The sequence below is a fragment of the Erpetoichthys calabaricus genome, chromosome 2 (genome assembly GCF_900747795.2).
Source record: "Erpetoichthys calabaricus chromosome 2, fErpCal1.3, whole genome shotgun sequence".
In the NCBI taxonomy this organism is placed as follows: Eukaryota; Metazoa; Chordata; class Cladistia; order Polypteriformes; family Polypteridae; genus Erpetoichthys; species Erpetoichthys calabaricus.
In genome coordinates this window covers 275090984-275117316 of record NC_041395.2, presented here as the reverse complement: position 1 = coordinate 275117316, position 26333 = coordinate 275090984, and the positions used below count along the sequence as shown (strand labels likewise).

Genomic DNA, 26333 nt, shown 5'->3' with positions numbered 1-26333 from the left:
TGAACTGTTTGTACATAATGTAGTTACTTAAGACCATTTGTTTATGATTTCCTATTCATAAAGAAATGCATGTATTATAATTCAGTGGTAGAATTTATCTTGCTCTTACTATCATCTCATGTTTTTTTAATAGTGTAGGTACAGAAAATGTGAACAGTGTGATTTTTAATTACAGGCTTAATGACATAAACTGTACAAAACTCTGAGAGTATGCCTTGGAGAGCCCTTGCCTTACTGTTACAAAACAGAAGACAGTAAGAATTTGACAGGTCCAAGTGTCTGAGGCCAGGGAAATAATTGATAGCAGGCTGCCTTCATCCAAGGTCCTTTAGCAGTAATTGCAAGCAGAATCTGACTCTCTGATCTCACCAGTGGTATTCACCATGCCAAAACAGCCTGGCTTTGACAGATTGCCTTCCTGCAGTAATAACTTAGGCATGTTCCCTTTCTCACATGAGGCTATACATCCCTCCTACGAAAGAAAATGAGCAGAGTGATTTTTTTTTTAATGACATTCTAGAAATAACTGTGTTTCATTTTAGAAAACCTTTCTTTTGGGGTTTGTTTAATTAATTGAAAATATCATTAATCTTCTTTTTTCATTTAGAATTTTTGGAACTTTGCAGTGTGGTAGTGTTTGTACAGAAACGTTTATCGGGGTATTGTATGTTTGGCCTGCATGTCTGTGAAACTGATCATCTATATATTGGTGTGAAATGATTATTTTTCTTTTTGTCTGTTACTCATTAGTCAGTTGGTATTTTATACAGCATTTTTAGCACTTTACAGAGCAATTAACAACTGCCCATTGAGGTCTGCATCATTTGCACTTAAAGCATGTTTCTTGTGTTTGTCTACTTTACCACATGTCTAAGGATTGGCCACACTTGTGGGTGGCCATAATTTCCCCCTTAATTGATGAAATGTAATAGTGTTTGTGGCATTGTCCATTGGCGAAGGTGGAACACATTTCAGCCATTGATATCTAGACCCCTGTGTTTTATTCTGTGGTAGTCTGTGTTCTCTGGAATTGTTACAAGCCTGCCTGCTCCACCCTTTGGCTGTCCAAACAAGGTTTCACTGCAGGCTACAACATCAAAAGACCTCCACAGAGACATTCAGAAAATGAAACCACAGGGCATTCGTTGTTTTCATTTGTTTCATTATTTTTCATGAATGCAAGGTTTTTCTGTGGCTTTTATGCCTTTTCATGAAATGTAGGACCTTGAACTTATAATAAATTGACTTGTATTCCTTTGCACTCCTCTGATTAAAATGATATATTTCCCAAGTGCAAATAAGGAGGCTGTGTTATTTCCATGGCCACTTTGTTATTATCTCAAAACAAAATAAAAGAGTCAGAAGTAAAACTAGTGTGACCAATAGTGAATATGAATTTCAATATTAAACTCCAATAAGCTAACCAATTTCTGCAAAGTTAAAAGAAAAGAGGTGCTATTGGTTAAGAGCCTAAGGAGCAGCTAGTTTAAAAGAGAGGTAGACTGAAGAAAAGTCATGTGCCATGTACTAACACAGATTTGCAAAAATAATGTTGCAGCAGTAAAATACATTGGCATATAATATATTCTGGCAGAAGCATATAACATCATTTTCAGATGCGCTTTATTCAGTTTAAGATCACAGAGGGTCAGAGCTTATCCCAGCAGCAAGACACAGACCCGGACATGGTGCCAGTCTATTGTAGAGCCAACTCACCCACACCCACACTGGCGTAACGGGCGCATTATATCTGGTATGAAAGCAAGGGAGCCCTTAGAAAAATCTACACAGACATTGAGAAAACATGCAGACTTAAAAATGTCAAAGATCTAATGTGAGATTAGATTCACAATGCATCAGTGCTTACTAGTGTATGCCTGTTCTGCCCAGAAACGCACAATCAATTCACATGAATAGGAAATACTTTTTTTTGTATTGTCATTTATTATTATAAGACATAAACAAAAGCATTGATAACTTGAGTTACTGCTAACAAAGCATTTCCAATTGTGTTTATGCATGTGTGTGTGTGTATATTGTATATGTAGTCATGCATGCGCGTCAGAGGATCACTTTCAGAGCTCTTCTTAGGTAGTGATACCCCTCTAGGAAGAGAGTGAGTGCTGGTGCTAATCATGTCCTCCTTTACTGGAAGGAGGCATCAGTCCGCTGACCGAGCAGCCCGCAAGACAGAGCTTCGTAGGCCTGACAAAGAGAGAGAGAAAGAAAGAGAGAAGCCTTATTATTGTGAGCCAAGGAGAGGCTGCCTTTGTTAAGTTGCTTATGTTGATTGCACCATGGAGTGCTCTTTTTGTTTTTGTCTTAAACAACATTTGAAGTAAGCGGGGATGGCAGTGTTTGCGCCCCAACGTTTATTCTGTGGAACTGTCATTCCTTGCACGACCTCTCATATATATACAGTATATATATATAAATCTAATTGATATTAAATGTAAAACTAGTAATCGGAATTAGCTTGTATTTTGTCGTATGCTTTTCATTTGTGATAAAGGGTTGGGCAACACTTCTTCCCCAACAGTCCTCCAGACTGATGTTTACTCAGTTACGTTGACCTCTTTTATACATTTGTCTTTATGCATATACTTTTTTTGACCATAATAGGTTTTAAGTGGTTTTAATAAAATATGAATTACCACTAATACAGTCCTAATTGTGTCAGCGATTTACATTTAAATATCCACATGCAAAAGACTTTTATAAATATATTTTCATATCCTTGATGACTTTTACATTTCAAATTGCTTCTTGTGCCTTTAACTTTGAAAGTCTAATGGCACACTTTAGAACAACGCATTCTTTATAATTATTTTTTAACAGCTATGGCACATGTAATAATGCTGTAGAGAGTTTTGAAACCGCAATGATTTTAAAAACACAAACATATTTTATAAATGAATTATGTCTTTTATGAAGCCCAAGGTAAGTGACATTTGAGTGTCACAATGAAAAATTGTACTTTTAGTTTGAGATAGATGGAATGCTAGATTAACAAATCTATATACTGTCACATTTTACAGAGCAGCTGGTGGGATGTTTTGAATATTTTTTGCATGCGCGCACATGACTAAGAGCTGCGACATGAGTATGCAATTAATAAAAGAGCCTTTTAATGTGCAGTACAATAGAGAGTATAACAGACAGTCAGGTCAAAAGGCCTGAAGTGTTCACAAGTATGTTTCTAAAGAGACTCGTCATAGATCACTGTTTTATGTCCTTTGAAATGCCTAAAAGTAGAAGTTTAAAGGTGGATATTATGTGAAAATGTAAATAAACTTTATATGAGCTGTGGGTCAGACCCAATTCAATTTATAGTTTTGGCATTTACCCTGCAGTCATCATTCATCTCCATCTAGAGCCCAGTCCCCTGATCACAAGGCCTTCATTTGAACTTCTTCTGACCTGCTGTACATATGACCAGCTGGGAATCAGATGCCTTAATGAAAACCATTTACTTTGTTTAATAATCATGAGTCTCTTTTTTTCATTTGGACTCTTTTAAAGTACATCTGCCTGGTCTATTTTAATATTAAACTTTAGTGTGCTTGACAAACAGCTGATGTGCTGTTATGGAAAAAATACATCTTTTAACACTTGTTCAGACCTAGTATTTTGTTGTCATGATTTTAAGATGTGTGCAATTTATAGTTGGTGCTGCTACAATGGAAATATTTTCAGATTAATTTTTCCATAATGTTAAAAGTGTTTCATAAGGACGAGCTAACTGATCCAATATTGTGTTATATAACATATAACATGCATTAAATGATTCAAAATGGTAACATGTTTGAGATTATTTTTCTTGAAGATTTGATTGGAGTTCAGTTGACAGAAGAGCAGATTAACAATTAAGTCTATCAATCGGATTTGACACAAATAGGCCAATCCTTTATAAAGAGCTCCCCGTCTGGTTAATACCTGTTTTAGTCTTGTAGTTTCACACCAAGGGATTTCTCTGGGTAATCCATTTTTTTCCCACATCCCAACGAATGACTTTGCTTTTGCTAAGTAAGTGTGAGCGTAGTATCTCCTCCATGGTTAGATCTGTTGTTGCACCTAATACTGCCAGAATTGACTGCATCTTTTATGTATGGAAGATTATTTGCGCTAAAATTAAATGAAATCTAACATGTTAACTACATTACAGTGCAATTCATATGCACGTGGTATATTTAATTTTGGCACGGTTTTATCATGTCATAATTAAAAGCATATCAACAAAAAGATTGATGCCACACCATTTTTGTTTCAGTTTAAAATGCAAAACAAAAGAGTGTTACATTTTATTTCATGTCCATAGCTCAAGTGTCATAACGAAAAGCAAAGCAAGCATATTATGTTTACTTAGCGGCTGCTCCGAGTGTATTGCATTTCGATTCAAGACTACACATTAATCATGTCAAAACTGAATGCAATCAAATAACCGATCAGTGTTAACAGTTGGGGTAACAGCCATTCTGCTTCTAAACAGATCTGTGTTCTGGTGGCATGCAAACATTTCTTCAATGTGGAGTGAAACGGTGAGAAGTATGTTTAGGTCCTATACTTCTTGTAATAGTCCTGTCTGATACATCAAGAAGTTTAGTAGTAGCTGGTACCAACATCCTCATCTGTAGGTATATACAAACCATATTTTGGGGAATATTGGTGTGTAAATGCTTTGGTTGATGATCTATATAATCCTATGTTGCAGCTCTTTGGGACATTAGCTCTTGAATGCATTCTAAGGATGTTACTGTAGCAGCTGGAATTCATCTGAGGCTGCAGCAGTTACACCGCTCTTTACCAGCAACCAGTTGACATAGAGAGAGTGATGTAGAGCATGCGCTGATACAGCGTGTTGCCGCAACCACCACATGATGAACCAACACAGAAGAGAATGAAATCGTCATTTATCTCTCCAGCTTCCACCTGTCCAATGAGATGGTGGATCCCCTGCCTTATCAACTCCAAGTTCGCCATTTTTAGTGCTGGGTGACTGTAGTGTCTTTTACCCCAACTGTTGACTGTCCCTTTCCCCACCTTTTGACAGTGATTGCTCATCCAGTTCAGTTTAGGCATGAGTAATGTGTGGTATACAGTACATTTGCTTTGCTTTTAGTTGTGACACGTGATCTATGAACATAATTTAACATGCAGTATGCTTTTGTATTGCATTTTAAACTGACACGAAAATTGTTTGTTGTAGTAAAAGGCAATCTATCATTTAGTTGATATGTTTTTAATAATGACACACTAAAACCATGCCAAAATTAAATGCACCACGTGCATATGCATTGCCCTGCAAAGTAGTAACATTGCTTTTAATCTTGGCACGAGTAATCTTCCATAGCAATGCAGCCTTGGAAAGAAAATAATGGAGGAAAGGTTTTTTTCAAACTATGATTTCTGTTATTTGTGCTATTAAAATAAACTTTCAGGGCATTTTACATAATGGTGTAAAGGTTTGGAAGTTATAAGCTGTCAAATCAATAATACAATGTGCCTAAGAACCAACATAAAACACTGTCAGAGTAGCACAGCTGAGACACTGCTGCTTTCCAAATCTAACAGAGAAGAACTGCATTTGTGGCCTAAATTGTACTACAGTACAGAGAAAGGAGCAGCTCGCAGGCCGGCCCCCAGACGAGAGTTCCAGAGAAGGGGTGTGGCACTGAATGTGCAGTCACTAAGGCTTTCATGAGTGTAGAAGACTGGCTTTAAAAGATTCCCACTTATCTTACAGGCTTATACAGGGTGAGCTGAGTAGCCAGGTTGTCTGAGGGCTTTGTAATTGAGTAGCAGTGTCTTGAAGATAATTCTGAAACGATTAAGAGGCTAATGCAGTCGGACTACATGAGAGATAATGTAGTTATAACATTTGATATGTGTCAGGACTCTGACAGCAGCGTTTTGATGCGGGAGGAGTCTGTTAATACTTTTTGCAGCAAGGTCATTGAGGAGATTACAAAACATTTTTTAGTCTAAACCATTGTGTTCAGAGTGTACAGCTGAGGGAAATGTAAAGTTACATATTAATTACTTTAGTTTTTTTAATATACAGTGCTAAGTTCACTGAAATATTGTTTTTTAAATTAATAAATGTAACATCATACCATTGTTTTATTATGAAGTTTTTAATGATCATTCTGGATGTTTTTCCAATTTGCAGTTTGACTTAGTAAGGAATGCCTGCATATTTATAGCTCTGAAATATTAGGATTACATTGTAGTGTTTGCTGGAATAGTACATGTATATCCCTGAATTTCTGTATTTTATTTTTTTCCAGAAACAACTTAAAAATAACATATATAACACAACATTCTCAAATTTACTTAATCCAGTTCAGGGTCATGGAGATCTGAAGCCAATGCTGGCACAAAACTGGACCAAGCTCTGCATATGGTATCAGTCTTTGCTAGTCACAAACACCATTTTAAGATACAAGTAGTAAGTCAAGGCATAATTTGATCAAGCTAATTTTTTTTTTTATTTTGGTAGCTGGAAGATAACCAGTGTTATTACTGTCTGCTGTGTATCAACCTCATCTTAAAGCAGCAATTTTCTACTCCAGAGATTAAAGAAAATAAATAAAAATTATAGAGGGCTGTTGTTCGGAGAAATAGCCATGTTTTCTGCTGTCCCATTGAGCTCACCATTATTATACTGTATATTAGCTGTGTAAGTGTTTCTGTAGGGGGCGATATAGCTCCCTAGTTGGAATAAATTTTTTTGTAATTGCGGCATTTTAAGTAACCGAAAACTATATAGATATGATATTAAAAGGCGATATCCCTCCCATAGTGAAACGCTGATAAAAATCACATAAGAGAGAATAACTTAGCTTTCTTTAATGGCGATTTACGCGGCATAACAGACGAGGAAGCCAAATAGCAAGACAATACCAAGGTGGGATCTTGATCTATACAGTCTGCCATTTTTCGTTGCTGCACAGAAAGGATTTTCAGGACGGATGACGATATCACCCATCCGTCCGTTGGCTTCTGTCCAAGTCTTTTTATACTGTCTTCTCCATTTGCAGGCCCTTACTTAGGTAAATAGTCCATTTCCAAACAAGGAAAGAAGATTTAGTGCTGACTGTTAACAGAGGAGAAAATAGTATACACCTGTCTTTAGGCTGACTATACATTCCTCCAGCTGTCTTTGTCTATCTTGTCCTATGCTTGTCCCAGGACTTCTAAATGCTGAGAGCCGATGTGGACTAACTTTGGCCTGGCCTGTACATGTGAATGGATTTATAAAATAATTTTTGTACAGAGCACTGTGACATTAAACTTATATTCTTATTACAGTAAGTCCGTGCTATAAAAAGCCCGGGCTCCTAGAAACCATGGATTCTGGCAGTTTAATCAGTCAATTGCATCAGATGTGCATTAGCGGCTAAGTGAGGTCCTCTTTCCTTGGCGGTTTTTGTTTTGCTGACGTGCTTGCCTCCGTTGTCTATCAGCGGCTAAGCGAATTTCTTTCTCCTCATAGGTTTCGTTTTGCCGATGTGCTCACCTTGCTTGTGTATTAGCGGCTAATCGAGTTTCTCTTTTCTCGATGGTTTCACTTTGGCGACTAAATCGCTTTCTTTGAACTTCATGCTGTAGCCTTAAACTTCCAGGCCGGACACACAGACACACACACTTCCACGTGCAGACGTTTATATACAAGAAGACGTCATTGCAATATGTGTAGAGTCCAATGGGTGTCACCTTCTGTAGTGAAGTAACAAAGAAAAGATTTCATTGACATAATTTAAATGTTTTCATTGATGGATGATCACGTTTGAAATTCATATTTAAGCTGGGCTTTGAATCTTATATTTCTTATGGTGTAGTATTTGTATTTAAGAGAAGTCAAACTAACCCATACATGTTTAAAGCAGTAAATCCCTAGGAGGTGGGATTTGGGTTTCTATAGATCATGACTGTAGCAACACTTTGCATAAATGTTGCGCTGCTTATAACACAAATTTCATTTAGTGTTAATGTATAAATTCACCTGCGATGCACAGCATAAACCTGTGATTGCAGTTCACATTTAGGAAAGTGTCATCTACTGTTTGCAAATACCTGCAAATGTGACCACACATATTTCTTGACTGTTCTTGACTGAAATATGGAGATGTACTTGTCTAATGTTATTTAACAATGTGTGAAAAAGTCTGAAGTGCTTTTTCCATTAGGACCAAAAGATTTTTGTGAAAGGTTCTAAGAAAGCAGTACTTTGTTTAAACTCCTGGAAAATTAAAAAAATGGAAAAAAAATGTGGGTTCTGTCTTAAAGGCATTCTTTCAGCAGTAAATTATCAGCATAACTTGCAGATGTTTAAACCATAGTCTCATAATATTTCCTTAAAAATACTGTATAAATTGCCAAAATATGATAATTGTTTTGTGTAATGTGGTAGTATTATGCACTAAATTAAATACACAAGGAAACCACACTTTTAATTATGGAATAATATTTTATGACATATACAGAGTGATTGCCAAAAGATATTACAAAAATGTTCATGAAAAGCTTGCAGATTTGCATATATCAAACCTTTCCTGGTTAACAATACCGCTGTTGCGGTTCACTTTGAAGGATTTTGTATAATAAATAATTAATGCAGCAGCCATCCATCCATTTATTGAATCTACATTTAGCAAGTTGAGGGTTATGGAGATCCGAAGGCTATCCTGCAGCATGGGTGGGCTTTCAAACTTGGTGATTGGTATCAGCTCTTCTCAGACCACATTCACCCACCCACTTCATCAGTTTATATTTTCCAAGTAACCAAACAAATTTGCCTGTGGGATGTGGGATGTAAACTGGAGTGCCTAGAGAAAAACTTAAGCAGACAAAGGGATGGTTTCTTTTGAAGCAGCCACACTTACTACTGTAGCCCTTGTTCTGACCGTTGATGAAACATATTTTATCATTAAAAAAAAATCTAAATAAAGATTCGTGACATATTTAAAGGAGTGGACGTTTACTTAATTCCAAACTACAAATACATTAGCAACATGATGGTGCTGATTTGTTTGCGTATCTGTCTTCATTAGCATCCCTTAAACAGTTGCAATGAAGCAGTTAGAAGCAGTAACCATTTCTTTGGCATGTAATTAATAGAATGAACACGAAAGATCATGACACGGTTCAGATGTGTTTTAGGCATTTATTTAGCATGTGATATGCATAGATAAAATAGCAGTGTTCCTGTTTTAGCTATTTGTCAAAGTATTAATTTACCATATGTAAGGACACCTGTCTAAATTGCTTTCAGTCTCTTGTGAACATCTTTGATCTCTCTGACAGTTTGACTGTATTAGCCGTAGTGTATTGGTTAATCCTTTGCTTAACTTGTTCTTTCTGGCACAGCTAGGAGCCTTTCCAAACATTATATGTCAGCAGTGGGTTAATTCCTAATCAAACATGTAGCAATGCAGCTAGGTAAGCAAAGAATAGAAGGTCACATGTCGAAGTAAGATATACATAGTATAGTCCAGTATTATGCTAAGTAAAACTCATTTCTACCTGTATATGCTATGACTTTTCTCTTAACTTTGTGTTATTGTCATATAGTGGAGCTGTGTATTGCATGTTATTGCGTTGGGCGTGGATGAGCATTAATTATTGTTTTACCTGAAAGGCTTATTATAAAAGAAATAGCAGAAACGTATAATTTAGAGTTGCATGGACAGATGCTACTATTGCAAGCGTTCACGCAAACAAGTTAAATCTGTTATACCTGTATTGTGTGCGTTGGAGGGGTTGTTATATACATGTTCATAATAAAGACTACTGACATGTTTCTCACCAGTTTTGTAATTCTTTCTTATACTGCTTAATTAAAAAGCAGGTGCTGAGATCAGAAAGAAAGAAAACAGGTGCTCACCCCCTAGTCCCACTTAATTTGAAATTTCGGCTTTTACAATCCAGTCTGACCACATTTTCTGCTGTCATTTCAACTGGCTAATTTGCTCATCATCTGTTTTGTAAAGAGTTGATGTTGCAATGGCATCTGTTGATGGCTTATAATGATATGGCAGTTGAATGAGCGGCAGCTCTCTTATCTTACAGAAAAGAAGCTTGGGATGAACTGCATTTTTTTCAGGACACAAATTTCTTTCATTCTTAAACTACCACCCTCCAAGTAAAGGAAAACACTAATATTAAATGTCATGCCTTTGTTTGTTTTAATGCATTCATTCATTTTGCAAAGTTTATTTTATAAAGTTTTGTTGAGTTTTGTTTAAATTCTGTTGTAGGTTGTTAGTAATACAAAGCCTGGTTTAGAAAGTAGTTCAGAAAAAATGTTTTTTGGTCATCTTTGAAAGAATGCTTAAAAAATATACATAACAATGTAGTTTTTAGTCATTGTCATAAAAGTTCTCAAATTCTTGTGCCGAAAGAATATATGTAGCTAGTGTTTATAGGATAGCATATATCGTACATGAAGCATCTCTGCTATGAACCACATATAGTTTTTATTTAAACGTAAAATAATTCATGATTAAAACCTGTGTCATTTTATAGATATCATATATTTGGTTTCATTAGTAGAATGTGATTGTTCTCTTTAAAATCAGTTATTTCCCATTTTGGAAAAAAATTGTTTGCAAAGTAGGTGCATTGGCAGATTGTCCTTATTTTGTTTGGTTTGGTTACATGTGCTGTATGTTTCTTCCACAGATTATTGTTGTAAAATACTGAACATCTGGCTGATACCATTCGTTCAGAGCATTTCTCTCTGTTCTGGGTGTCTTCTTTTTGGTCAGAGACCCCTGTTTACACATCAGTTTTATCAAAGCAAAGACTATATGAAAATTTTTAACTTCCTTTTTTGCTTAATTATACTTAGCTTCTTAGCATTAAAAGTAGAAATTAGCACAAAGTGCACAGGGCATTTTTACATACCATTTTGTTATGAAAATGTCATTAAAACAGTTTAAAGCAATGCAAATTGTGCTATTGGCACAGCTAAGGATAAAATAGAAAAAAAAGTCATTTAGGAGCAGGTTAAGTATAAAGATGAAAAAATGATAGTTGAACATGCAAACCAGCAGTTAAATTTTGACGGCAGATTTATGCATATATGCATTTTGGGGTGTATATTTGTAACATATATGTTTTTACATTAAGTAGAGCATAGTGTTCATTTGGTAAATAGAATGTTTACTATGCCAGTTTGTACAGTAGAGATGATTATCTACAAGATGAAAGACAGGCTGGTGGTGGTTGTTGTTTATGATGTCAATATGGAACAATGTTGTTGTATCATAAGGAAACGTATAAGAGAATCTTAAGAAATGAACCTGTATCCTAAATCTTTTCAGACAGCAGCAAACGCTCCAAATCCTAAACTCTTGAAAGACAAGCTGAACTGAATATTCAGCTGTCATTAGTTCTGCTGGAAAGCAGGATTAACACTGCCTTGTTTATTAGATAGATAGATAGATAGATAGATAGATAGATAGATAGATAGATAGATAGATAGATAGATACTTTATTAATCCCAAGGGGAAATTCACATACTCCAGCAGTATCATATTGATACAAAAACAATATTAAATTAAAGAGTAATAAAAATGCAGGTAAAAACAGACAATAACTTTGAATAATGTTAACGTTTACCCACCCGGGTGGAATTGAAGAGTCGCATAGTTTGGGGGAGGAACGATCTTCTCAGTCTGTCAGTGGAGCAGGACAGTGACAGCAGTCTGTCGCTGAAGCTGCTCTTCTGTCTGGAGATGACACTGTTTAGTGGATGCAGTGGATTTTCCATAATTGATAGGATCCTGCTGAGCGCCCGTCGCTCTGCCACAGATGTCAATCTGTCCAGCTCCATGCCAACAATAGAGCTCGCCTTCCTCACCAGTTTGTCCAGGCGTGAGGCGTCCTTCTTCTTAATGCTGCCTCCCCAGCACACCACCGCGTAGAAGAGGGCGCTTGCCACAACTGTCTGATAGAACATCTGCAGCAGATGTTGAAGGGCGCCAGCCTTTAAAGGAATTATAACCGGCTCTGTCCTTTCTTACACAGAGCATCAGTATTGGCAGTCCAGTCTAATTTATCATCCAGCTGCACTCCCAGGTATTTATAGGTCTGCACCCTCTGCACACAGTCACCTCTGATGATCACGGGGTCCATGAGGGGTCTGGACCTCCTAAAATCCACCACCAGCTCCTTGGTTTTGCTGGCCACTCCTGATGCAGCCCACGATAGCAGTTTCGTCAGCGAACTTTTGCACGTGGAAGGACTCCGAGTTGTATTGGAAGTCCGATGTATATAGGCTGAACAGGACCAGAGAAAGTACAGTCCCCTGTGGCGCTCCTGTGTTGCTGACCACCATGTCAGACGTGCAGTTCCCGAGACGCACATACTGAGGTCTGTTTTTAAGATAGTCCACGATCCATGCATGCCACCAGGTATGAATCTACTCCCATCTCTGTCATCTTGTCCCTAAGGAGCAGAGGTTGGATTGTGTTGAAGGCGCTAGAGAAGTCTAGAAACATAATTCTTACAGCACCACTGCCTCTGTCCAAGTGGGAGAGGGATCAGTGTAGCATATAGATGATGGCATCCTCCGCTCCCACCTTCTCCTGATATGCGAACTGCAGAGGGTCGAGGGCGTGTTGAACCTGTGGCCTCAGGTGGTGAAGCAGCAGCCTCTTCATGGTCTTCATCACATGTGATGTCAGAGCAACAGGCCGGAAGTCATTCAGCTCACTAGGACGTGATACCTTTGGGACTGGGGTGATGCAAGATGTTTTCCAAAGCCTCGGGACTCTCCCCTGTTTCAGGCTCAGGTTGAAGATGCGCTGTAGAGGACCCCCCAGCTCCGATGCACAGACCTTCACCAGTACTCCATCTCCATCTGGACCTGCTGCTTTGCTGGCACGAAGTCTCCTCAGCTCTCTGCTCACCTGCGCTGTTGTAATTGTGGGTGGGGATGTCTCTCCTATGCTGGTATCAGCAGAAGGATGTGTGGAGGGTGCAGTACTCAGGGATGAGAGTGAGAGTGGGTTAGTGTGGTCAAACCTGTTAAAGAAGTTGTTCATTTGGTTTGCTGTCTTCACGTCTCTCTTGATGGTTGCACCCCGCTTCGAGCTGCAGCCAGTGATGATCTTCATCCCATCCCACACTTCCTTCATGCTGTTATTCTGCAACTTCTGCTCCAGCTTTCTCCTGTACTGCTCCTTCGCTGCCCTGAGCTGGACTCTGAGTTCCTTCTGCACACGCTTGAGCTCATGCTGATCACCGCCTTGAAAAGCCCTTTTCTTCTGGTTCAAAAGGCCCTTGATGTCACTTGTAATCCATGGCTTGTTGTTAGCATACCAGCGTACAGTTCTTACTGGAACTGCAATGTCCATACAGAAGTTGATGTAGTCAGTAGTGCAGGCAACAACCTCCTCAATGTTCTCACTATGTGATCCCTGCAAGATATCCCAGTCTGTAGTTCCAAAGCATTCTCTCAGAGCCTTCTCTGCCTCAGGGGACCACTTCCTGAATGAGCGTGTGGTTTTAAGTAGGACCCTCACTCTTGGTTTGTAGTGAGGCTGAAGCAGAACCAGGTTATGATCTGCTTTCCCAAGCGCAGGCAACGGGGTGGCGCTGTATGCGTCTTTAACATTTGCATACAGTAAGTCAATAGTCTTATTTCCCCGGGTGTTACAGTCCATATACTGGAAAAAGGCAGGTAATGTTTTGTCCAGCGTCACATGGTTAAAATCTCCAGCGATTAGCACAGGTGCCTCAGGGTGCTGCGTTTGTAACTTAGCAACAGCAGAATGGATGATGTCACTCGCTGTCTCCACGTCCGCCTGAGGAGGGATGTAAACAGTAATAACAATGACGTGTCCAAACTCTCTGGGTAAGTAATAGGGACGCAAACTTACGGCCAACAGTTCGATGTCCCTGCAGCAAGTGGAGATTTTGACGTTAACATGTCCAGAGTTACACCACCGTGTATTGACATAGAGAGCTAGACCTCCACCTTTGTGCTTCCCGCATGTACTTGCATCTCTGTCCGCTCTAACTGTGCTAAACCCGGGTAGCTCCACGTTAGCATCTGGGATGGTGGTAGTTAGCCACGTTTTGCAAAAACACAACAAACTGCATTCTCTGTAGGTTCTGACATTTTTCACCAGCGCAGCTAGTTCATCGATCTTATTTGATATTGAGTTCACATTTCCCATGATCACAGAAGGCACCGAAGGCTTAAAACAGCACTTTCTCGCAAGCCGCTTCATTTTTAGCTTAGTGCCGGCTCTACTGCCACGATACCGCCTTCTTACCTCGTCGGGTAAATAGGGAACCACACCGGCACTGGCATTTGTTCCCAGTGCTTGAAGTTGAGTACTTGAATAGACAAGTCTCGGCGTGTAAAAATCCATGCCCACGTTGTAAAAGTAAGTGTGTCCAGGGAACAAAACCACATAAAATAAAGTGATAGGAGTGATCAATAAAAAAGAGAAAAATAAAAGTAGAAAAATAAAGTCGTACACGGAGCTGCTGAAAATGCTGCCACTCTCGGCGGCGTGCGAGTCATACATTGTTTCATTCATATTGTTTCGAAAACCAGTGTAAATGTACCCTTCAGTAAAATCCAATTTTTAATTTTGCTTAATAGCAGCTTATTTTTAAAATAGTCAGCGGCAAAGTTCAGGCATGCAGGAAACGCTGAGAATATGATATTATCTGCTTTGACCTTCAATGGACATTTCATAAGTTACTTCTTCAGGGGCTACTTGTGAACATGTGAGAGATGCAAGAGACAATGATTCAGGGCACAGTGTGGCAAGCACTGAAGTACCGAATACATCATAAAGTAGATGATCTCAAAAGTAATATCACATAGGAATTAAAAATAAGTGCCATAATTTGAGGATGATTCAGTATAAGGAAGGTCGCAGAGTGCTACAGTGGGTATCACCTCTACTTTAAGGATCCATCATTCTGGTTTGGAGTCCCTCACTGTTTTTTTTCCTTCCATATCCCCAAAGACATACAGTACATGTTAAGTTAATTGGCCTCTCTAAATTAGTCCCAATGTAAGTGAGTGTCAATGTGAACCTATGACTGCCTTGCAGTGGACTCCCACTCTGTCCAGGATTGTTTCCTGCCTTACACCACGTGTCTCTAGGATAGGCTGCTTGCCCCTGGATTGTGAGGTTGTCAGTTTTATATGTAGGGTTTTCCAATAGAGGATTAAGGGATACTGGAGAATAACACAGGGCAAGGCAAGAATGAATCCCGGACCTTACAGGTCTTGACTAAAGACAGGTTTCCATCTCTGTATTTTATTTGCTCACTTTAAAATCAGCCAACACTTCCCGTCACATCTTGAGCTCTCCCTTTTCAGTACTATGCCTTTGTACCTGTCTGCTGATTAAATCCTTTCCCACACTTGCCACCCAGTTGTAGACTCCATTGACGGTATCAGGATGCACCCTTTATTTCGGGGGCCTATTCCAAATCTACTACTTCCGTTGGAATGCTCCTAGATAATCCTCAGGCTTCTTCAGAGAGTATTGTCTGCTGACCTTAAGTTTCTTTGTGCTCTCGACAATCTATACTAATTTGAAAAAATAGTATTTGCTGCCATCTTGCAGATTGGGGAGAATATCATTGGTTTTCTGTCTATCCCTTATGATACCTCATTCACTCTTTCCCCCGAAAGAGTCTACTTCAGAGGTTCACTTTACATTTTTTGGGCAATACTGCATACTTGTATCTCCTGTCTCCTCACACTGGTTTGTGTGTGAATGTATAAATGTATGAATTTTTGAAAATTAGTGTTTTTTTTTACTTTATGAAATGTTCATATATGTTAAAAAGGGTGCAAAGGTCTGTATTATTTTTTCATAAACAGTTATTTTCTTTGCTTCCAAAACACTGGTCTTAAATTGGATTAGGTGGTTTTGATAATGGTATGTGATGTCTTCTCTTTAGAAATCGCATTGCTACCGTATGTGTTTGCAAATAAGAAAGTGAAGAAGAGGCTGTTGTTCGAAGGATCAAGACTTTAGAGAATCCAATCAGCTGTTTAAGGGTTGCATGTGTAATTTTTCATTTCTTTGTGATTTGTCTGTGTATTGATTGACTGTTCCTTTATCTTCCTGTCAGCTTTTCTCCCAAGTTATCAATCGCTTCTTATACCTGTGAAGCACACTGAGCACATGATTGAAGTTTTGAAGCCCTTGGATACCCGACTGTCATTATTAACATTCAGAAGCTGTTTGGTGCTGTTTAAGGTGGATGGAGCGGCAGTGTAATTTATGATATTGCTTAAATACCGTAAAAGGGGAAAAAAAAAAAAAAATCTGTGCTCATTTACCCAGCTAGAGCACTGTGGAGAAAAGTGGTGTGGTAATCCAGCAATGGCAGGAGGTGCTACTTTCATATCAGTATATAACAAAATTGTGTGGATGTTTTTCTCTTCCTCGTTTTTAATCTTTAAATAAGACGATTGGTAGCCTGTTGGCAAGAAAATAGGCCCTGGATTTTTATTCAAAGTTGAACGAGAGATGATGGTTGGAATTTTTGGCAGGAGGCAAGTTATAGAGTTTCTGAGAATGCTGTCAGGGGAAGCATTTTTTCCCCCCCAACCCCTGCCCCCCCACCATCTCCCCCTCCACCCCCAAATTACCTGCTGGGTCCAAGCTCTTTTATGCTGTTGTTGTGACAGGTAGATTTATAAGGCTTGAAATTTGTACAAATCAGTTGTCATTCACTGCAAGCTGTCAATGTGTCAAGCTGTCATGCCTGCTGTGAGGGGATGCCTGAGGGGGTGCACGAGGGGGCAACTGCAGAGAAAGAAAATGAGTTCAAACAGACCTGAAACGGAGCTCAATTCTTTGGGCTTTCTGCCCCCGTAGAGCTGGCATTGATTTTTCTTGATGTTGAGCAACAGCAAACCAGAAATGACATGTTGTTCACAATCTAAAGTCGCTGTTTATTGTCTTTTAAATGGCAGCAAATCATGCAGAAGAGAATACGGTGCGTATTTCTGAACCACACATGTTTAGCAGCATCCTGTTCATGTCACTTTTTCCAGCTTGGTTGTTTTTAACAGGAAAGCATGCTGTTGCATTGATGAGCACAACTGTCTCTAGCATTCTGTGGACGCAGCATGATGTAAACTTTGTGTGCTCCTCTCCAAGGAATTCAGAGGAGCTCTGTGCTAAATGCAAATGTGTGCTAGTATGGAGCTAGAACAATACACTTTGGCACCAGCAGACTCGTAAATGAAGTCGAAGGATCGGACATAAGTGTGAGCTGCCATTGTCATTTATGTTTTTTTTTTCTTTTCAAACTTTATTATTAAAACCCATCTGTGTTTTTGTTCTGTCAATTTACAGCAATTGACATAATTATTTCCATCATTTCTGTTCAGAAACTTTTCCTAATTTTTTTTGTTACATTTCTCTACTGATCCAAGAAACGTATGATACACATTTTCCTCCCTGTGTTGCTCAAGTGTCTCTTTCCCGGCTGTCAAGTCTGAGTGTGTGCTCATTGTGAAGTATTTGTTTTGGTCGCAGAAGGGAGTGTGTCACAATGAACCGGAGGATTCCTTAGGAGCGGTATGAAAATTATCAGTGCAGTTTTAATGCACATTAGAACACATGAATGGAGAACAATAATAGGTATTGTATTTTAACTGCTACGTTTCAGAGAAATTGAGTAATGTATAAATAAAAGTTAATAGTGATGGATCTCCGTTTGCTCACAGTAACCAGAGTGTGTATTTAGTCATGCCTGAGTTCAGCGTATTAGACAAAGTGTAATTATATGATTTAAGGTCTGCTTTCTGTCTTGCTCTATACTCTGGAACATAATTAAAGTCTGCCACCGAAAGTTTATTTTGGGTGTGGAATGAAATATTCCTAAAACTGAGTGTTGAAAAGTATTGTTTCCTACACAGTGCACCTCCTTTATATGAACAATCAGAGCATCCTGTCTGCACAACATCTGGAGTTTGTATTTCTGCTTTAATTAGTCATACAGTGTTCTAGCTAGCTGACTTGACTGGTCCTTCATCCATCAGCTGAGGTAAAACTAACCAGGGACAGAAAATAGGAAGGTGACACTTTGGAGCAGCATTCAGCACTAAGAACCAAAAAAATTAATCAAAGATTTCCATATAGCCGTCACCAGCTGGCATCCGTGGCCTTCTAAGCCTTTGAGCTAAAAAGTCTACAGAGAGGCACATGGCGCAGTTGAGTTTGTCTTATAAAAGCGCAGCTGTCCAAAACATGACAGCTACAGCATTAGCAGGGCCATTAAGAGGTGTAGAACATTTCCAGGGAAATGATTTGAAAAATGACAATGCTGGCTCTAGTGAGATATTAATTATAGCCTACACTAGTGGCAAATAAGCTAAAATAGTTGGCACAGAAGATAAAAAGAGTTGTCTTGTTTCTTTTTTTTCCTTTCTTCATTTTTGATCATTTATTTTACAAAGCTGAACAAAAAGAATATTATCTCTCCAAGAGATCATCTCTTATAAGCGGCATCATGCTGATCCCTAGGAATTATCGTGTGACTAAATTGAATAAGCAAAAGTACTCTGCAAAGTTAAATATATCGTCAAAGAAGAATTTTGAAGCTAGCTGATTTGACAGCAGATGTGATGTTCTTCCTTGGATTTTCTGGGTTAGATCTTTTGTCTTTAGGTGATCACAAACGGAATCTTATATCTTTGTTATTGCTTACAGATAGCAACTGTTACATTAGTATAATGTATTCAGTGTAATAAGTTTTGTAGATTTTTCAAGTGGCACGTTAGATGTATATCTATCTATCTATCTATCTATCTATCTATCTATCTATCTATCTATCTATCTATCTATCTATCTATCTATCTATCTATCTATCTATCTATCTATCTATCTATCTATCTATCTAAAACCTTCATATTTTAATGTTTTGGGCAATTGCTTCCCTGAGTGATACTTTAATAGATGCTAAATAATACAGTAAAGCATGTGCTGAGTCATGTGCCTTTTATCTGTTTCATGTGACCTTTGTGAACTTAGCAGTTTTTATCCATGCAAATCTTACAGGGTGACCTTTTCTCTAAACATGGCCTTCTCTTGTCAAACACTAAGACATAGCAAAGCAAGGGCGTTAAAGGAACAACTTTGGTTTGCTAATGACAACCAGTGTGATTTCTTATTCCCTTTGAGCTGAAGAATCCTTTTAATTGTTAGACGCTTATTTGTAGAGTATACATAAATCACTCGGCTTGCATTTCAAAGAGCATTTTCAAATAGAACTTTTCAAACAAGTGCATTATTGTACAGCATAGTAAATAAATAAAAAGTTGCTTAAAATGCCATAGGTTTTTTTTTTCTTTGCAGGCTTTTGCATTTTAATAAAATTTACACCTAACTGATTTTATATTACAGTGCGCCTTTCACAGTGAGTGATATCACACCACACTTTAAAAGTGCAGTGCAACATATTAAAGGCACAAGCATAGTTGTTCTTACAGCAAATGTAAAGTGGAAAAGGCAGTAACAGATAGCTTCCGCATTGTGTTTGTTTTTTTTAGGTTTTTAGTTTGGTATGTATTTCTTATTTTGCTTCTTTTCAATTTGAAATATTCTAGGATCTGGAAAAGCAAACCTCTACCATGAGGTCAATTCTTATTGCTGGACACCTCACCCTGTTACACGAAAATGAGCCCAGCAACCATGTGTGGCCTCATTTAATCACAATCTAATTATTTCAGTCACTAACCAGAACTTGTGACTGTAACTAAGGATGGGGATTTGTATTTATCATTACAGGCACTGTGGTGTAGTGTGCTGTTCAAGGACTTAAATCCGATTTTACCATCGCAGTCCATTCAATGTTCTTAAAAATCTGCTCCAGTGATAGTCAAACAGTTCATTTGATTCTAGTGAACAACTCATGAACGAAGACCCTAAGGTACCTGAACTTTTCTGCTTGGGGCAGAACTAACCCCAATGACATGCAGTGAGCAAATACCTCCATTAAAAAGCTCAGAACTCCAGCTACATTTATGAATATTTTATAGTTGAACATGAAAACATCAGCAAAATGTACATAGACATATATTAGACTTTTTATATTAAATTAAATTCTTATTGTACCAATATCTTAAATAATTTAAATAAGATTATAAATATATTAAGCTATGACCAAAAAAGTCAACATACTTTTTCTACTTTGATTAAGCTGAGATTAAAATAATTTGTCAAGTAAAGGATGACTAAATAAGCACTCTTATATGAAGACAAAAGTTATCCATTCTTTTTAACATCAGGGTGACCTGCAACCTAATATTTAATAAACAAGTAAGCTTGAGTTAAATTAGCTTTGGTATAAATAAATACAAACATTATATAACATAACAAATTTATTTAAAAAAAAGCCTTTTTGAGCACACCTTAAAAGGTATATAGAATGTCAACCCCAAGAACTTTAAAAGAGAAATAAAAATGGCAGGTTTAAAGGCTTGAGACTGATCCACATATCTAATATTATTTTTAAATAAATGAGCAGTTATTGATAGCTGTGTGTATTGCAGAAAGTTTTAGCCTAGGTGTTGTAGTACTAGGGTCTTGTAGCTTGTTAGCCATTATGGATGTAGTGAGAAGTAAATACATCTTGCCTGAAGAAGAGGCCAGAGTTCCCTTGAAATCTTGCATATTGTAGTCTTTTTAGTTAGCCAGCAAAAGGTGCCATTTTGCTTGACTTCTCACTACTGCGTAGATGTTGGTAATTCCTGTTGTTTAATGGCTTCTAATTCTATGCCATGTTGTACATCTTTAAAATACTTTATAGTATAAAACACATGTATTCCTTAAGTTGTTTTGACGGCATCACGGCTGATCAGTAAAAATTGCCCTATATGATAGTTAATAAACTTACAGCCGCTGTTATGCGAGTTTTGCTGGATGTCACACTGCACAACGATATTTTCATAGAGGCTTCTTTGTATGAGACTTTTGGGTTCCTTTCTTTTGCTTGGCGAGGTCTTTATTTGACAATGGCTGTGACTGTGCTCCTAATTGAGGCAAGCTTTGTTTGATTATATTTGGGGATTTAGATATTCAGCATTTACTTTAGCTCTTGATCCCAAGTTGCTTTGTATAGTTTTTACTTTGTTTTTGGTTCTGTGTGTCTTAAGTCTATTTTTTTTTAGTCAGACTTTTCCTTCACCCTTGATACTAGTTATTTTGCTTATTCATGTAGTGACGCATGCTCATTGTTTTTATACACAAGTCTTTGTTTTGACCTTGTGCCGAGTGTCTTTAAATCCTCCCTCTTCTACACTCACTGAAACTTTTATCTTCCCCACACCCCAAGTACACTAATTCATGTCCATTACAGCAAAGACATGCAAACACTTCCAAAAGCATAATGTTGTCAATGCCTTTCTGTTTGCCATTATTGTTAGTTCAGGTGGTCCCAGTGTGTATTCTCATTTTTCCAGCCTAATAACATTATGGACTGGTAGAGCATTCTAAATTTAGTAGATTTTGATATCTGACACTTGCCAAGTTCCGAAGGTGTCAAATGTTACAGCATGTACTGTATTGTTCAGGCATTTAATGCTTTTTAGTATCAAATGTGTTTCATCTCTTTGACTTGCACTAAGCAGTTGTTCTTTGCGTGTTTTGGGCCGAGAATTGGTTTACCAAAATCAAAGATACAGCCTTCAATCACTTCCTGGTCTGAGTTCCATACTCATGCTTAACTACAGTGAATATATTTACTATACACCATAAACACTGGATTTATATTTCAGAGTCCTGAGAATGTTCTGCCAGTGATCCATAATAACCCTTTAGTCTTGATGGTAGTATAATGGCATATTCTTGCTGCCTGACAACATTAAGGCAGCAGAAGTGGCGTGCATCAATGGCCTTATGGAATTAGTAGATCACCTTCACCAGGGATAGGCTGCCCAGGCTGAGATGATTTTAAAAGGGGGTCCTACACAGAAATGAAGATTAGTTGGATAGAAGAGAAACTGCAAATTTAAGAATTACCAAAGTTAAGGGAAAATGAACCAGGAGTTGAATTTTCTATAAATGCACAACCACTACAAAGTATTCAGATTTTCCCAGTGCTCTAAATTTATCACCACACCAACCACTGCACAGAAACAGATGCAGAGCGAGACAAAGCTGAATAAAAGTAAAAGTTGTTATCATCAACAAAGTTGGACAAAATGCCCTAAAAATTGGTGTTTTAGAACCTTAGGCAATGAGCATGGAGGTTGGGCAGCAGTCTGATTATTATAAATAAATGAATACAGGACTGGACTAATGTATCTGAGTTATGCTTATGTATCACAGGCCATCTGTGGACCTCACGTTGGTAACCACTTTTATAGGATTCTGGGTGCCGACCTCTACTATCTTAATCTCGGTTGGTGCTGCTAAAATAGGCTCCTGCTCTTCAGATTTGGAATATGTGTGTTCATAAAATGTTTAATAATATTTAGTAATTATTTTATTACAAGGTGATTCTGTTCTGTGCTCACCTGGATAAACAAATGGATAAATATATTGCTTGACATACTAAAACATGGTAATTGTCCTGGCCTTAACAATATTATAGTCTGTCTAGGAAAAGTAGATAAATAATCAATCCCTTGTCATGGAGTAAGAAGTACTGTACTAATCACCTGATGAAATTCATGAGGCCGTGTGGTGTGGTGCCTTAAGGCATTTGACGTCAGTTATTTTCAACCATTTTGACATGTACACCGGTAGAAGACTGAGAAACTCTTTGCGATTTGGAGAGGTGGATAATATCATAAACTTATTTACTGTACCCTGTATCATAATTTGTCGGTGCAATCTTTTTAAATCTGACTCGTCAACAGAGTGGAGTTTCTACCATCCAGATTTGTCTAACATTTGATCAGAGAGCGAGGTCACCCATTGGAGTTATTCCAAGTATTAAGATTTACTAACATTAGATTGGAGACACGGGTCTCCCTTCAAGTTTCAAGCTTTTGATTTGTTAACATTAGATTGGCTTGGGAGCAGAGCAGCAAGTCCCCCTTAGAGTTTCGAACACCCAGATTAAAGTGTAGAGGACAACATTTTTTGTTCTAAATGTTATCTGTGAAGTGTTCACATTGGCAAAAAAAACATGACCTGAGAATTAACTGATTTTTGCAGGCCGGCATAAATATTGTATAGGCCGGTACCGGTTCAGAAGCAATGCTTTAAACCACAAGGCTGCTTAACCCTGTGCACGTTGCTTAACCTACCTGTCTTCTACCAATGGTAAAAAATAACTGTAAGTCACTGTCAGGTTTCCATCCCTTGAAAGTTTCATTGGATTAAGGCATCAGCCAGATATACAATAATCATTAGCTGAAATAATGTTGAGTGGGCTGCCAACATAGATCAGCATTCTCACACCAGCTTATTTCAATTCACAGCCGCGAGGTGTTAGAGCCTATAATATATATACTGTGTGTGTGTATATATTTATTAGCCAGTCACAATAGAGGCCTTCCAAACACCCTGAACTGTTAAAAAGTAGTTTAACTGCATATTGCTTTTCTTTGTGAAATTTCTTGCATAAATAATGCAGGATATTGTTACAGATAAATAGATAGATACTTTATTAATCCCAAGGGGAAATTCACAAGTTAGTAGTGTTATCTACATATACGAAACGTTACCTTTTTTATTAGATTTTACATTTTCACATATGTATTTCCTTTTTATCTTTCTTTAGGATCTCTGAGGGGGAAGTCCATTAAAAATCTTTTTAAGACTGCAGACTTCTCACAACATGGTCTTTCAACAGTACATCTTCCATGATAAAAGGCTTGCCCATTCACCTTTGCATTTAGATGCAGCTTCCTGGGTCTTACAAAATTTTGATGTCAAACACTTAAGGTAGCAGCAGGTGTAACCTTTGTATGCCTGTACTAAGATGTGCTAATGTACTCAGAATCACACCTGGACATGTTAATGAAGCTTAACATTGCTCTGCATATATTAACATAATTAGACACCTTAGTGCATAAGGTGAAGTAGATAAAAGCTTTAAAAATGCTCCTGCACTTAAATCTTCTTGTAAACTTAACAAAACGTAATACACTCACTTAAATGTACTTGCTCCAAGTATCTTCTTTATAATGTTAACATTTTGTTTCAGAGGTTATAGGGGCAATTGCAAATAATTTTGGCCAGAATTTGTTAACCGCTTTAGATTATTTGCTCAGACAGAAATACAAAATAGATCATTACATCACTTTTAGGATGTCAAACCCCCTTGTCTGCTTTAGTATGTGCCTGTTAATTTGGTGGTTTGTCATTATACTTTTTTATTTTTTCTTCCAAATTTTGGCTGTGGCAATCAGACCAGTGGTTAACAAACTTTTCTGACTCATTATTTCCACTGTGTAGCATCTTGATCATCACAAAAATCACCATACGCACTTTTTTTGAGAGTTAATAGCAGATAATTGCAAATTCTTGGCTCTTTTTTTCAAAGAAATATGGGATACCAGTAACTAATACTGCCAGAGACATATTCAGCTTGAACTGTTGCTCTTTTAGTAACACAACATTAAAATATCACTGTCAGAAGAACCTAAGAAACGAATCCTTTAACACTAGAGCTGTAAATAATCAATAAATGTCTCACTAGCCCTTTATAAACTTTCCTTTTTCTCTTAAGGAACCACACAAACATAACTATGCTTCGATAAAGAGGAGAGACTGGGTCACTATTGTGAACACTTATCATAAGATTCATATTGCTGAATATTATTAAAAACTGCAATTCTCACGCTTTTATACAATTGGATAGTGTGAAACCTTTAGCAACTTGGCAAGTCCGTAAAATTTTGTAAAATCAGTTCTCCTGCATATCTGTTAAAAAAACAGTGACTGTAGTATGCCATCAAGTCCTTCAATGTTGTTATGATCCATCTGAAACCAAGATATTTTGGCACAAAAAGGTGTCTTGTCTCATTTTCATGAGAAGAGACTTTGACACTTGTCATTTAACTACTGTAGTCGAAGTAGTTGGACAAACTATATGTAATTGATCTCCATTTTTAAAAAGAAAATCCACCCCCTACATGATAAAATGTTAAAAAAACAAAAAGAACATGCGAAGAAGTAAAGAGGTGACCAGTGCTAGACACTCAGTAGAAGACTAATCTGTACATGAAGTAGAAAAACAAACTAAAGTATCATACAGTTACTAAATATTTATGTTATCTATCTGCAGTATTTGAACACATTCTTCTCGATGCATCTCTTTTTCACTATACTTTGGTGGAGAGGTTAAAATATCAATTGACTAAAGATTCCTGATGTCCTCATTCATGTTTTCAGATTTGTTAAATGTAGCTTTGAGATAATCTATTTGCAGAGTTTACATGTGGTACAGTGCAGGTATGTGATCCTTACGGACAGCTTTTTTTTTTTTGCTTGTTCTCCCATGTCAGTATAGGTGTTCTTCTGGGTACTGAAGGTGTTTCTCCCACATCCAGAAGACACTCATATTATGTTATTCATGATAAACTGGCTGGTATGAGTTAGTAGTGGTGTGTTGCTGAGTGTACCCCATGATGACTGCTATCTCATTCCAAATTGGCTCTTTTGTAGCAAATTCTGCTGTGACTGGCTCCAGCAAAAGCTGGATTACATAGGGTTTATCAAATAAGTGGTCATCCATGCATTGATCAATCACAACATTAAAACCACTGACAAGTAAACAGAAGAGCTACTGTAGCACAAATTGCTGAAAAACTTAATGCTGGCCATAAGAGGAAGATGTCAGAACACACAGTGCATTATTGTCCATCGCCAAAAGTACCTACAATGGACACATTAGCATCACAATTGGATCATGGAGCAATGGAAGAAGGTGACCAGTTTTGATAAATCACACTTCTTTAAGATCATGTGGATGGCCAGGTGTGTGTGCATCGTTTACCTGGGATAGAAATGGTAGTGGAATGCACTATGGGAAGTGGGCAAGCCAGCGGAAGCGGTGGTTGTAAGTGTGATACATACCAACCTATCTAAAAACTGTGGTAGACCTGATACACCCCTTCATGGCAATGTCATTCCCTGATGGCAGTGTCTTCTGTGAATTTCCCCTTGGGATTAATAAAGTATCTATCTATCTATCTATCTATCTATCTATCTATCTATCTATCTATCTATCTATCTATCTATCTATCTATCTATCTATCTATCTATCTATCTATCTATCTATCTATCTATCTATCTATCTATCTATCTATCTATCTATCTATCTATCTATCTATCTATCTATCTATCTATCTATCTATCTATCTATCTATCTATCTA

The 26333-nt window shown here is 37.7% G+C and overlaps 1 protein-coding gene across 1 annotated transcript in view; it reads left to right on the top strand.

The window, feature by feature from the left end:
* The window catches only part of lrmda (leucine rich melanocyte differentiation associated), a 1173034-nt gene that overhangs the window by 123501 nt on the left and 1023200 nt on the right, over positions 1 to 26333 (top strand). The window lies entirely within an intron of this gene.